General features: G+C 54.0%; 1 protein-coding gene across 1 annotated transcript in view; it reads left to right on the top strand.

Annotated features, from left to right (window-relative positions):
- EIF2B5 (eukaryotic translation initiation factor 2B subunit epsilon) overlaps positions 1-12,587 on the top strand; it is a 566,918-nt gene that overhangs the window by 467,518 nt on the left and 86,813 nt on the right. The gene's annotated exons all lie outside the window — the stretch shown is intronic.

Genomic DNA, 12,587 nt, shown 5'->3' with positions numbered 1-12,587 from the left:
TCCGAGAGATCTGCACAGCCGAAATTAGAGGGTCCCTGGGTCGGCACAGAGGCATGAACAGACACCGCGCCATGTAGATGAGCGGTTCACGTGTCGCGGCCCCGCACCTCTCCCTGGACACGTCCAGGCAGCGGAGAGCTTCCCAGGGGAAATCTAAGCGAGAGGTTGCATCTAGGGGTCGGCGGAGCCGCAGGCCTGGAAGCATGCGACCGTGATTTCAGGCTCCGGGGTGGAGGCCCAGGGAGGCCGCGTGGAGGCCGCCGGCGAAGGTTGCAGGGTCTGCTGCGTGGCGCATTCCCGGCCGCGGAAGCCGGCGGCGATCGGAGGAGCCTGGGAGAGGCCCCCGCACAGCTGGTGGCGGCGCGGGCTCCACAGGCCGCCCCCGTCCCTCACCGCGCGCTCCCGCGCTGGGGCTGCTCGGCGGCGCCCGCTCCTTAGTATTCCCCCCACGGAGCCCAGCCGAGCCGCCGCAGCCGGCCCGGGGGAGGGGCGCCCCGCACGGCTACGCTCTAGGCGTCTCCCGGGGAGGACGTGGGGAGGGGAGGGGAGAGGAGGGGACGCAGACTCTCGGCGTAGGCCTCCTTCCTCCCCCAGTAGGGGAGGGGCTCTGCGGGACCGGGGCGGGGGCGGGCGATGCGGGGGCCCGAGGTGGCCCTTGGACTAGGCGCCGGAGCTGTCAACGGGGCGAGGTGTGGCGGGCGGCCGGGGGAGGGGTCGCGGTGCCGAATGGCCTCCTGCACAGCCGCTCGGCATTCCCCGGCTGCAGGCACAAATAAAGCGGAGGGGGCGCGCTGAACAACTGCTCAAGGGTCCACTTCCTACTCTGGAAGCTAGGGGCTGGGGAGGGATCCGTGGCCCCTGAGTCCTGCGAAGCCGCCCTCGCCATCCTATGCCCTCGCCTTGACTTTTATAGTTGGAGTCTCGGTTTAGGGCGCGGAGATGCTGGGGTGGGGGCTTCACCCGCAGAGGTATGACATCGCCCTCTACTGGGTCCGCAGGGAGGGCAAGATCTTGGTCGTTTAGCGCCAAGGCGAGAGGGGCCCTGGGAGCCAGACAATCAGGGGGAACTCTTGGATTGTGCGCCCCAGGCCGAGGATCTCGAGGGACGTCTTGAGCCCAGCGGTCCAGGGGAAGTAAGGTACTCTGTCGGCTGTGCCTTGTGCAGCCACCACGCATACCTCGCTCCTCCTGTATCCAGGTATCCTCGCCTGCATGCGCGCCCTCTCCTGCCGCTGGCCCACAGAAACAGCTGACGGGCACACTACACTGACCCAAGCTACACCACACCATAGTCCTTACTCCCTCACTCACAGTCATTCGTCCTCAGTTACTTGACCCTCTAGGCCCCACCTTCCAAGCCCCTACGCCCTCAGAGCCTAGGGGAAGGGATGCAGAGAGGGAAGAAAAGCCATCCCCTTCCTGGAAGGCGCCTCCCGCCCCCAGCGCACGTCCTATCCGAACCGCTTAACCTAGCTAACCTGTGTCTCCCTGGAAAGGGCTGGGAGGAGTCCCCAGAGCCCCCAGCAGGGTTGCAAGGAGGGAGGGCTATGATTAAAGCAGAGGAAGAGACAGAAGAGAGAGGGCGCCTCAGGAGTTGTCTGGCTCTTCTGGGGACAGATAAGGAGTGAGAGGGAATGAGATTTTAGTAGGCCTAGCTTTGGTTACTTACACACTTCCTGGGGGCAGAAAATTCGATCTCCCAAGTTAGGGCTAAAAGGAAGCCGGTGGGGGTGAGGGGTTGTTGAGTCTTAGGAAGGGGCTGCTCGCCCTTGATTCCCTCATTCCACTTGCCCCATTGGGGCAGTTATAGCCCCAGAGGAACCACTTCTTGCCCTCTCTATGCCTGAGCTCAGAGAGTAGGAACAGCTAGGGAGCAAAGGTGCTTTAGTCTGTGCTCAGCCCCTGAGCACAGGGAGAGGTGCCCAGGACAGCAGGTGAGGGAGAGGGACCTGGACACGAGTCCTTAGATGTAAGCCTGAGTGGCCAGACCCTGGATTATAATCCAGAAAATGTGGGTAGTGCCCTGGGAAGGGCTGCCTATTTATGTACGGGCAGACTGGGGTTCAAAGCCCAGCTCTTTTGTTTCTATACCTCTCTGCCTCAAGGCCCTCAGTGATAAAAAGGTATCGTTATCATTTCTATATCATGAGATTGTTACATCAGTTAATACATGTAAACTATGTGCCAGGAAGTGCTCAAAAATGTTAGCTATTTTTTATTTGTATGAGGTTTGAAGAAAATACAGAAGCAAATAGGAAAACGCTGAAGGGTGCTTGGCACATAGCAGGGGCAGAATAAACCAAGGCACTTGGAGAAATCAACCAACTCCATTCAGGTCTCTTTGGAAGGGAAGAGGGTGAGGAAACTAAAGGGGCAGAGAAAGAGGTCCCACTCACGGGGCTCCTGGACGTTTTGCTGCAGGCCTACCCCAGGCCCTGGATCAGTTCCTGGGGTAGAGCTGCTGGGGCCTGGGTGGTTTGAAGGCCATGGGAATGTGGTGCATTGCTGAGAGGGCAAGTGTGGTTCATGGCTTCTGGCTTTTTCTCAGCACACTGATCCTGGGCCTGCTTGGAGAAATGGAACTGTTTCCCCCCGGTAGTCATTCTTCAAGCGTATACTAGAGAACTCCTGTGTGCGAGGCACTGTGCTGGGCACTGGGGATACTGCGATGAGGGAGAACAGAGAAGATCGATGCTTCAAAGAGCTTCAAGTCTAGTAGGGAACAGGGATGTGATTCAAATATACATGCAGATAATTGTATCTAATTACAGGTGGAGGTAAATGTTACAGAAGCCAAGTTGAGTGTTGTGGAACTAAATCACAGTTCTAGGGATTTCAGCTAGTCTTGGGCAGAGCTGGGGGCTCTCTGACCAGAGATTTGATGCCCAGCAGAGGGAGCTGGGACCCCCCATTACCCTCCAGGTCCTTTTAATCTTTTGTGTCTGACCCTGAGCATATCTTAATTCACTCCCCCACTCATTCATTTATTCAACATACTTTCACTGGGGGGGTTCTATAGACCAGATCCAGTGTAAGGAGCTGGGGATGTGGGGATAAACCAGCTTACAGCCCCCACTCCCTGGAGGTGTGCACAGCTGAGAGGGTCCCTGATATGTAAAGCAACGAATACAATGTGGTAAGTGCCACGGGGTAAGTTCTATACTTGGATAAGCACTTCCAAGTGCTGTAAGGAAGGGACCTAGGCCAAAATACTGTCAAAAAGGGCTGCCCAAGAAGGGGATTCTTTTTTTTCTCTCTCCCTGTCTTTGAGATGGAGTCTCACTCTGTCACACAGGCTGGAGTGCAGTGGCGCAATCTAAGCTCACTGCAACCTCAGTCTGCCACCACACCTGGCTAAATTTTTTTTGTATTTTTAGTAGAGACAGGGTTTCACCATGTTGGCCAAGCCGGTCTCAAACTCCTGACCTCAAGTGATCTACCCGCCTTGGCCTCCCAAAGTGCTGGAATTACAGGCGTGAGCCACTGAGCCTAATTCTTGAATTCAATCTTGGTGGCTGTGTTGCAGTTAGCAAGAAGAGACGAGGGAGTGCTGTGTGTAAAAGTTCTAGGGCCAATGAGAGCAGGGCAGACTAGGGGCCCTCATTCCAACTCAGAGGATGAGGAAGGAACAGGGTCATGAACATATGATATTGCCCAAGTCTTCCCTTTTCCATAAGTCATTCCCAGCCGGGGGCCACCCGCTTCTCACAGCTCAGAGGAGCAGTCTTGGGCTTCTGGCCTCAGCAGTTCTTGGTTCCACAGAGTTCCTTGGGCACCCTCTATGTTGCTGCTTCCTTAGCCCTTTGCTCCACTTCTTCCCTGCTGCAAGATACATCTGTCCACAAGGGTTTCTGAATACGTGATGCACTCTATGCCTGTTTCCAAGAAAAGGCTCAGAGAGGTTAAATGAGTTGCTGAAGCTCACGGAGGCAGTTCCTGGCAAAGACAAAATCCAGATCCCACCTACCCTGTCCCCAGTTCTGTGTTCCTCCTGCTACATCAGGATACCTAGGAAGGGGGTCCAGGGGAATCCAGAAGTGCTCCACTTGGATGACACACTCAGGCCCTTCCTGCCCACCTCAGAGTGACCCCTCCTGCCCCCCAGTTGCACACATTTTAAGGGCTGCCTCAGCTTTGTTTTTTTTCAGAGAGAGGAGGAGAGAGATCAGAGGGAAGCTGGGCACCCAGGCGCTGAAGGCAGTTTTCAGGAGCATAGCCCAGATTCTAGCTTGGGGTGGGGCAGATGGGCAAGGGGCTCTCTCCCTCCACTGTCTCTCCCTGCGCCTCTCTGTTTCTCATTCATTATTCCCATCTCATAAAGCAGGAATGAAAACAGACTCAGGATGTGGCTGGAGGCCTGTGGTGACATCAGCCCAGAGGTGGCTGCCCTGACCCTGACTGCTGGGGGCTGAAGAGACCTCCTTCCCTACTTTGTCCTGGCTTGGCAGAGAGAAGGAGAAAGGGAAGAGTCAACTGTCCCTGAATCGCTCTCCCTTCTGGTGCACTGAACTTGGGACAGGTAAGAAAGGTGGCACTTGCCTGAAGGGAGCAGAAAGGGTGTGTCCGCAGAAGTGTGAGGGGTACTGGAGTTGGCTTTGGCCAGACACCACTGCCTCCCACACATCCTGCCACTCCTTCCCCACAGCCACCCCAGCACCACTCCTAGCCATTGTTCTCCAAACATCCCCTGCACTTCCTTTCGAAGCCCCCTCTGTTACAGAGGTCTTCCCTTAGATTCCCTGCTCCTGCCTTCTTCCCAGCATCACCTCCCATGGCCTTTCCAAGCCCAGGTCAGCTCACACTCTGGCTTCTGAAACTTGGTATCTGGCTGACCAGATTCTTCTTGGCTCCAACCTCGTGGCTTTCCTACACAGATGCTGACCTCTCACCTGCCGTGACTTCCTCCATTCCTAGTTGGCCTCCTGACAGCACACTGGGCTACCCTTTGAGCCTGGTCATCACGTAGCCATCTCCTCCAAGATTGCAAGTCAGATATTGCAGGCTCTTATCCATTCCTCCTTTCTGCCTAGTTTCAAAATCTGGTCCCCGAACCCCTTCTTCTCCCCAACTGTGGACCTTCTGAGATGCTCCTCTCTCCCAGCCCAACCTGGATTACACCCACTCCCAAACATCCCCACCACCATCTCTCTGAATAATCCTTTTCTTGTTTTGCTAATTTCCAGGAACATTCCCCCACAGCAGCTGGTACAGACTTCTCTACACTACTGAAGCCCCCAGTTGTACCTTCTTCCATTCTCAGCAGAGTTTCTCACCTTCAAATGTACTAAAATAATGCAGCCTCTCAACAAATACTCACTGAGACTTCTTTGCCAGGCAATGGAGATAAGTGAGCCCCCTTGAGGAGCCCACAGGCCAATGAAGGAGAAGAAAATGTGATAGGGTGATGTAGGAATATTCCGGGTGTCACTGATGGATTTTGAGGATCGTGCCATCATGAGGACAGTGTTTAGGGAAGTGGAGTGAGGCAGGTGTGGGAGGGACTGGAGGATGTAGAGATAGTGGCAGGAAGGCAGAGAAGGATGCCACAGTCTAGGTGAAGGGTAAGAAGGTCCTGGTTGGAGATGGGGTGAGGAGGAGGTGCTGCCAAGGTGGCAGGTGTGAATGATCTTGCAAAGGTAAGTAACAACATGCTTGGTGACTGATGGAGTGTGGTAGGGGAGAGATAATAGATGTCTGAGCTTGGGTGATTTTGGGGACTGGCAGTAGGGCATACTTTGGCACCATTTGCGGATCCAGAAAGTACAGGAGAGGGAATGGTAAGTGCGAAGGAGAATAATGAGTTCAGTTTGAGGCTTGCAAGGAGAGATGCCTCGTAAGCCATTGAATATCTGAACTGGAGCCACTAGGCACAGCATGGAAGCCCAGGATGAAATACGGATAGTGGGCAGGATTGCCTGGGAGAGTTGTGGAGAGAAGGGGAGGCTGAGGTGGGTATGAGTGAATATGCCTCCTGGCTGCTCATGCAGGCATTGTTCACGCCTCTCCAAGAGCTCTCGCCACACCGCATTGTAAATGTTCCTGTTTGTCTACTCCCACACCATCAGCTTCTCAAATGAAATCTTAGAATAAGAAGTACTACAATTACCATTACTGAACGCTTACTGTGTCAGGCACTGTGCTAAGAACCTTATTAGGTTATTCCATTTAACATAAATGAATTAATAGGTGAATGAAATAATGGATGTTAGGATATAGTACCTGGATGGATGGATGAGTAAAATATGTGTATGTTGATGTACATATGGACAAGTAGGTAAATTGATGGGTAAATGAATGGGTAGATCAGAAGATAAATGGAAGGATGACTAGAGGAGTAAACCATGTATGAATGATGAATAGTTGGCTGAATGGATGATGGGTAGATGAGTGGACAGAGAAATGGACATGTGAATGGATAGAGGGTTGAATGAATGGTGGATGGATGAAAGAATAGACAAACAGGTGTGTGGATGAGAGAATGCTTGGATGGATGGATGGATGGATGGATGGATGGATGGATGGATGGGTAGGTAGAGAAATACATGAATAGATAGAGGAATGGATGGGTAGAAAGAAGGATAAAAAAAGAAGAAATGAAAACTAAATCAATACACAAGCATAAATGACAAGATAAGTAGATGAATTGGTGAATGAATAGATGAGTAGATAAATATATGGGTGGATGAAAAGATGAATGAATGGTAGGATGGATGAATGGGTAGACAATGGGCATATGGATGAAAAGATGAATGAATGGATGGATAATTGAAGGACTAGATAGCAGGATAGCTAGATGAATGAATGGTTCGATCAATGAGTGGATGAGTAAAAGGATGGATGAATGGATGTGTGGATGGCTCCTCTCTCTCTCCCCTGTTATAATCTCTTTAACAGTCTTAATCCTGAAACCCCAGGACACAAGCAGATGCCAGGTTTGGAGGGTTGTGATTAGAGTGGGAAACTTACCGGCATCACAGAAAGGAGGAGGAGTGTTTTGTGGGGCTGCCAGGACAGCCATATCTATTCCCAGGTAGAAAAGTGCTTTTTAGGAAGCAGCATTCAGGCAGGGAGGAGGCAATGAAGCCTTGCTGAGGTAAAAGATAGGACCTACCCCCAAAGCCATCTGGAGAAGTGGTGGCAATCCCCAGTTCATAGTCTGATAGGCCCAGTTGCAGGCCTTCAGTTCAGTTCTACTACCTAGGAGCTGTGTGACCTTGGGCAATTTCACTTAACCTTTCTGACTTTCCTCGTTTGTAAAATGAACCAGCAACATCTACCTCACATGGTCACTGAGAGAATAAAACAAGATGTTGCAAAGAAAGCACAAATGCTTTCAAGAAATAATAAAATACGTAGATTTCATTTTTGGTAGGGGAAGATAAACTAAGGAAGTTTCACTTTGTGCCTGTTTAGGAAGAAGTGTGAGTTTGGTATGGGGATGATGGCATCATGGTCTAGGGTCCTCATGGCCTCTGGGCATTAGCACAGCCTCATAGCGTTCTTGAGAAGCCCCCTCCTGCTTCCTGCTCCCACAGGCTCAGGTCCTTGGAGATTTCCGAAGGCCAGAGCTGGAGGAAGTAGCATCAGGGTGCAGGTGGGGGCAGGAGCTAGCCTTGGAGCCCCTCCCTCTAGCCCGACCCTCCATCTCTGGGCCAGGTGCCAGCAGGCAGGGCACTCAGCTCTGTATGAAACAAAGAAGAGTTGCTCGTTGTGGAGGATGAGTCATGGAGACCCCAGAATGGCCCTGGGAGGAAGTGGGGAGAGGGTTCCTCCCCCAGCCCATCCCCAGGAACAGGACTTCTCCCACAGCTGGACCTCGATGTGGAGCGTGTGAATTAAAGGGAGCCAGGAACTGGGATTTGTACCTCTTTCCTCCCCGCTACTTTCTTTCACTTCCCTTCTTTCATTTTCTCTCCATCACATTGAAACGTTTTCAGATGGAAGAACAGAGGCTGGGAAGCTTGCCTTGGGTCTTGCAGATATTGACAATATTCAACACCTGGGCTTTTGGCTCTGCTGGAGGCATTTCCTCCTCCTAAACTGGCTTGTACTGACCTTGAACATAGGATAGGTGGAGAAAGACTGTCTTACACTAGACTTTTTATGTAATTTCATCTTCACAGCAATCCTGCAAGGATGACTTTATTACTCAATTTTACTTTTTTTTTCTTTTTTTTTGTATTTTTAGTAGAGACGGTGTTTCACCATGTTGCCCAGGCTGGTCTCAAACTCCTGAGCTCAAGCGATCAACCTGCTTCGGCCTCCCAAAGTGCTGGGATTACAGGTGTGAACCACCACGCGTGGCCATTCCATTTTACAGACAAGAAAACGGAGGCTCAGGGAAGTAACTTACCTAAGGTCACATGTCTGGTAAGGGTTAAAGCCTGGATAGAACCCAGGGTGTCTGACTCTTGACTAGAGTGGTACCTTACAGAGAGGGCCTTGAGGACAGGGACCACACAGGGATCTGAGAGAGGCGGTGAGAGGCTCTAGAGGCATGAGGGCCTGGGTACTGTTCGGTTTGACTCAGCGGCAGGACTCCCGGCTCGGCATGCAGCTCTGCGCCAGGAGCCCCAGCTCTCTGTGCAAAATGAAGATGCTGAAGCAGTGCCAACAGAGCCATACCCAGCCCCAGCCCCCACCTGAGGGCTCGGGAAATGACACACCTGAATGTAGAACAGATTGTTGGACCCGTCTCCAGGATCACCTCCCAGGGGAGGGGTTTGCAGATGGTGGCTCAGCAGCCCCTAGCAGGGAGGAGGTCCAGGCCTCCTGGGTGGGAGTGCCCTCCATGGCCCAGACCCTGCGGTGTAGTGTGGTGGGCACATGGGCCTGTGGGTCAGGTCCTACTGTGTGACCTTAGACAATTTGCTAAATATCTCTGGGCCTCATACTCCTCTTTTGTAAACAAAAGGAGAAAATGTGTTCTGTCTACCTTCTGGGCAAAGGGCCTGGAGAAAGAGACCTCCTACTCCATGGGGATCTAACTGTGGATCACAACCCAGTCTCTGGAAAGAGGTGGGGGAACGGGAGCTCTGCCCATTGGTAAGGAGTGTTAGGAAGCACGAAACAGCACCCTGGGGGCTGCCTGGAATTTTTTTTTCACAGCTCTGCCTGTGCATGAGGAGCAGCTTCCTCTTGATACCCTTGCTATGGGATCTGAAAGGAAGCCTTTTCTGCTCCTGCGGGAATAGAGGATGTGTTAAGGGGCAGGCGGGGATGGGCTCCTGGGATAGTGATTAGCTCTGCTGTGGCAGCTAAACTCTCCTGTGGTCAAGGCCGGACACTGGGCTCAGCTCTAGATCGTCTGCTCCTGGCACAGGCAGGGTGACTGATGTACTCAAAGGGGCAGCCAGCAGAGCCTGAGCTCCCACATTCTCAAGCCTGAGGCAGACAGCGCAAGTGGCCAGCCTGCAGGGGCCTCTCTTTGGGGACTGTAAGTTGCGTAGAGGCTGAAGTGCCCAGGAAGGGGTGGTGGGGACAGTGGTGTCATTTCAAGTGTGTGTGGGGGTCATCCCTTCTCCTTCCACACCAGCCTTGGCTGAGGCGGCAGCTCAGGCAGAAGGGAGGCTGGGGGGAGGGGAGGGCAGAGCTTTGCAAAGGAGGAGGCAGGAATTCTGGTTGGAAATCATTCAAATGAGGCTATGAAACCAGAACCCTGTCTCAGAACAAATTGGCCAGATTTGGCCTGGGGCCAAGAGTACAGTGGGAGTGGAGGAGGTTGGGCCCTGGCTGAGCAGGGGAGGGGTTGGACAGGGCTCTGATGTGTGGCCCCAAGAGGAGCCCAGTCTTGGACCGTGATGGGAAAAAGGGGGCAGTCGTCCCTGTTCTTCCTGCCACTCTGTGGGCTGCCTGCCACGACCTAGGAGGGAGCTGCCAGGAGCCCCAGCTACCCTCTGGCCTGTCCTGGAGCGAAGGGATCCAGTCCATCGCTGACACCTTCCAGGGCCACCCAGCTGTGACCCTGCCACAGTCCTGTCACTGCTCTTTTATGGAGCAGAAGAGGCCCTGTGGCTCCCCAGCTCAGCGAGTATTCATTCTCACTTTTCTCTTTCCCTTCTAAGTCCCATGCCAGCAGCTCCAGGGATGAACTGGGCTGGGGGCTAGGGAGGGAGGGGTGAATCTCTGAGGCTTTGGGGTATGTCTTAACAAGTGGGTTCTCACTCCTTGTCCTAACTAGGGGGGTCTCTGGGGGCCTCTCGCAGGGTTGCTAGGGGAATGCCTCTCCTCTCTAGTCAGAGCTGAGGATAGGCCTGGGTCACACACTGAGGTGGGGAGGGGGGAGCACTAGGGGTTCACTGCAGGGCCAGGCAGGAGCATGCATGGAGGAAAATGAGGCCTTCAGAGACCCATCGAAGGAGCTGTTGTGTGAGACAGGCAACCTTGGAGGGTCACCCAGGTTCATGCCACTGAAGGGGTGGAGGCCTGGGCTGATGGAGGGGCGGTGGAGGCAGCTGGGGATGGACTGACTAAGCGGGGAGTGGCCAGGCGCAGGACACTTGGCTCCTCGGCCAGGACCAGATTCCTGTCCAGCTGGCCGGCCACAGGCAGAGCCCCAGGGAGAGCTTTCTAGGGAGAAGCTCTGTCTGTCTGTCTATAGTGATCTGAGTGTCTGCGCCCTTTCTCAGGGAGGAAAACAGGGTTCCTTGGCCACCCAGCCCCCACACCTCCTCTTCTAGACTGAAGAGCCAAAATCAAGCCTCAGAGCCAGAGAGAAGCCGAACTCAGACACAAGCCGTGACCTCCCATTTCCTGTCCGACCCTTCCCTCTTGCCACCCCAGTCCTGGGGTCTGTCTGGCATCCCGTTCCTTAAACACTGCCCTCATCATGCAGGCTTCTGCCCTTGTTTCCATGACAGGCACTCCCACTTTCTATCCCCATAGCCTTTCCTTTAACTCAAGTCTCACCCCATGGAGAGAGAACCAGAGATTGGATGGGAACCCCCTTCTTATTCTTCTCTGTGCCCACTAAGCATCCAGAGGGGACCTTACTTCCTACCCACCTCCAGTGTGGGGTCTCAGAGGCCTCTGACCTTCCCGCTCCCGCCCCAGTGGAGGCTTCCAGAATCTTCTCTGCTCCCCACCACGTGGATTTCTAGGATCTTCTCCGACTTGCCCCTCCGAGTGTGGGTCTCAGTCTCGTTTTCTACTCTCAACACCCCCTACCCCACCTCAGCGAGCCCTCAGGATTCTTTCTGTTGTCTCCACACCCCAGCGTGGACTTCCCAGGGGAGCCCTGAAAGAAAGGCGCTTCTCAGGCCACGGAGGGGGTGGCCAGCCCTGGCGCCTGCTGGGAGGTGACTGCCTTCTGGCCCTTCCTTAAGGATCAGGCTGGACCTGGACCTCCACTCTCAACCCCTCCTCTCAACGAAGTGGGGACCTGCTGTGGCGGGGGAGTGAGCTGGAGGGGGATGGGAGGGGCAGGAGAGGTGGGGGAACCGGTCTTCTGTTGTTCTTGGCTTGGAGCCCCCAGCCCCAGGGAAATCCTGACTCTGTGGAAAACTGAGCAGGCAGTCAGGCGGAGGAGGAGGAGTGGGAAGAGGAAGAGGAGAAGGGGGAGGAGGACCAAGGGCTCAGGGGGAGGAGGGGTAGGGGCTCCTTTCATAAATCAATCCCACCAACGTCTCAGGCCTGACGAAAACCAGAGACCCAGGGTCCCTTGGGGGCCGGTGTGGGGGCGCCGCGCAGACCATCAGATGGACTTCAGGAGAGGAAAGGCTGATTTGAGGGGCAGCGTCCTGCCCAGAGGGTTCTGCCTCTAGCCCCCCAAAACAACAGGTGTTTGTGTGGTGGGGGAGGGGTCTGAGAATTAGGCCTCACAACTACGGGAGCGCAGCCCTCATGGCTGTGACAGATCGATGGGGAAGGGGGGCCCCACTTGTCTACAATTCAGAACTCTTTTATTGCCATGGATTGAGGCCTGGTTCAACTCCTGGGGAACCGTGCGACTTCACACAAGTTATTTCACCTCTCCAGGCCTCTGTCTCCATCCCCCAGGGTGCAGGATGCTGGGCTGTGAGGTTGAAGTGGATGTTTACAGAGGTCCCACCTCACTTTGGCACCCTCTGACACTCCACCACAGTCCCTCTCAATGCTTGGCAGAGGAAAGAATATTGTTCTGGAGCTGGTAGGACAACAGTGAGAAGTCTAGACTCCACCATTTAGTAACTGTGGCCCTGGGCAAGTCATAGAACTTCTCAGATCCTCAGTTTCTGCATCTGTGAAATAGGCATAATATTGGCTCTCTGGCAGGGCCATTATGCCAGTGAGTGAAGTGCCATTAAGCCAGTATGGAAAGTGCCTGGTCCTGCAGATTCTCAGTGGAAGGCCATGGTTTATTTTGTGTCTGCCTCTTGGGTGTTCGCAGCATCCAGAGATCCCCTCTGTACTTTACTGATGCTGATTAAGTGGATGCAGCTCCCAAACTGGTGACATAGGAAACCCTTGCAAGCCACTCCCTCAGTATTTCCAAGAGTCTTAAGATGCCTGCTTCTCCTGCACCCACTCATCCTTCCTGCCATGGCTGGTGTCTTCCTGCACTGAGTGTTGCCCCACTTGGCCACTGCCCCAGGGGACACGTGAGGCCT

The sequence above is a fragment of the Theropithecus gelada genome, chromosome 2, assembly GCF_003255815.1.
Source record: "Theropithecus gelada isolate Dixy chromosome 2, Tgel_1.0, whole genome shotgun sequence".
In the NCBI taxonomy this organism is placed as follows: Eukaryota; Metazoa; Chordata; class Mammalia; order Primates; family Cercopithecidae; genus Theropithecus; species Theropithecus gelada.
This window is presented reverse-complemented; position numbering and strand designations above follow the sequence as displayed.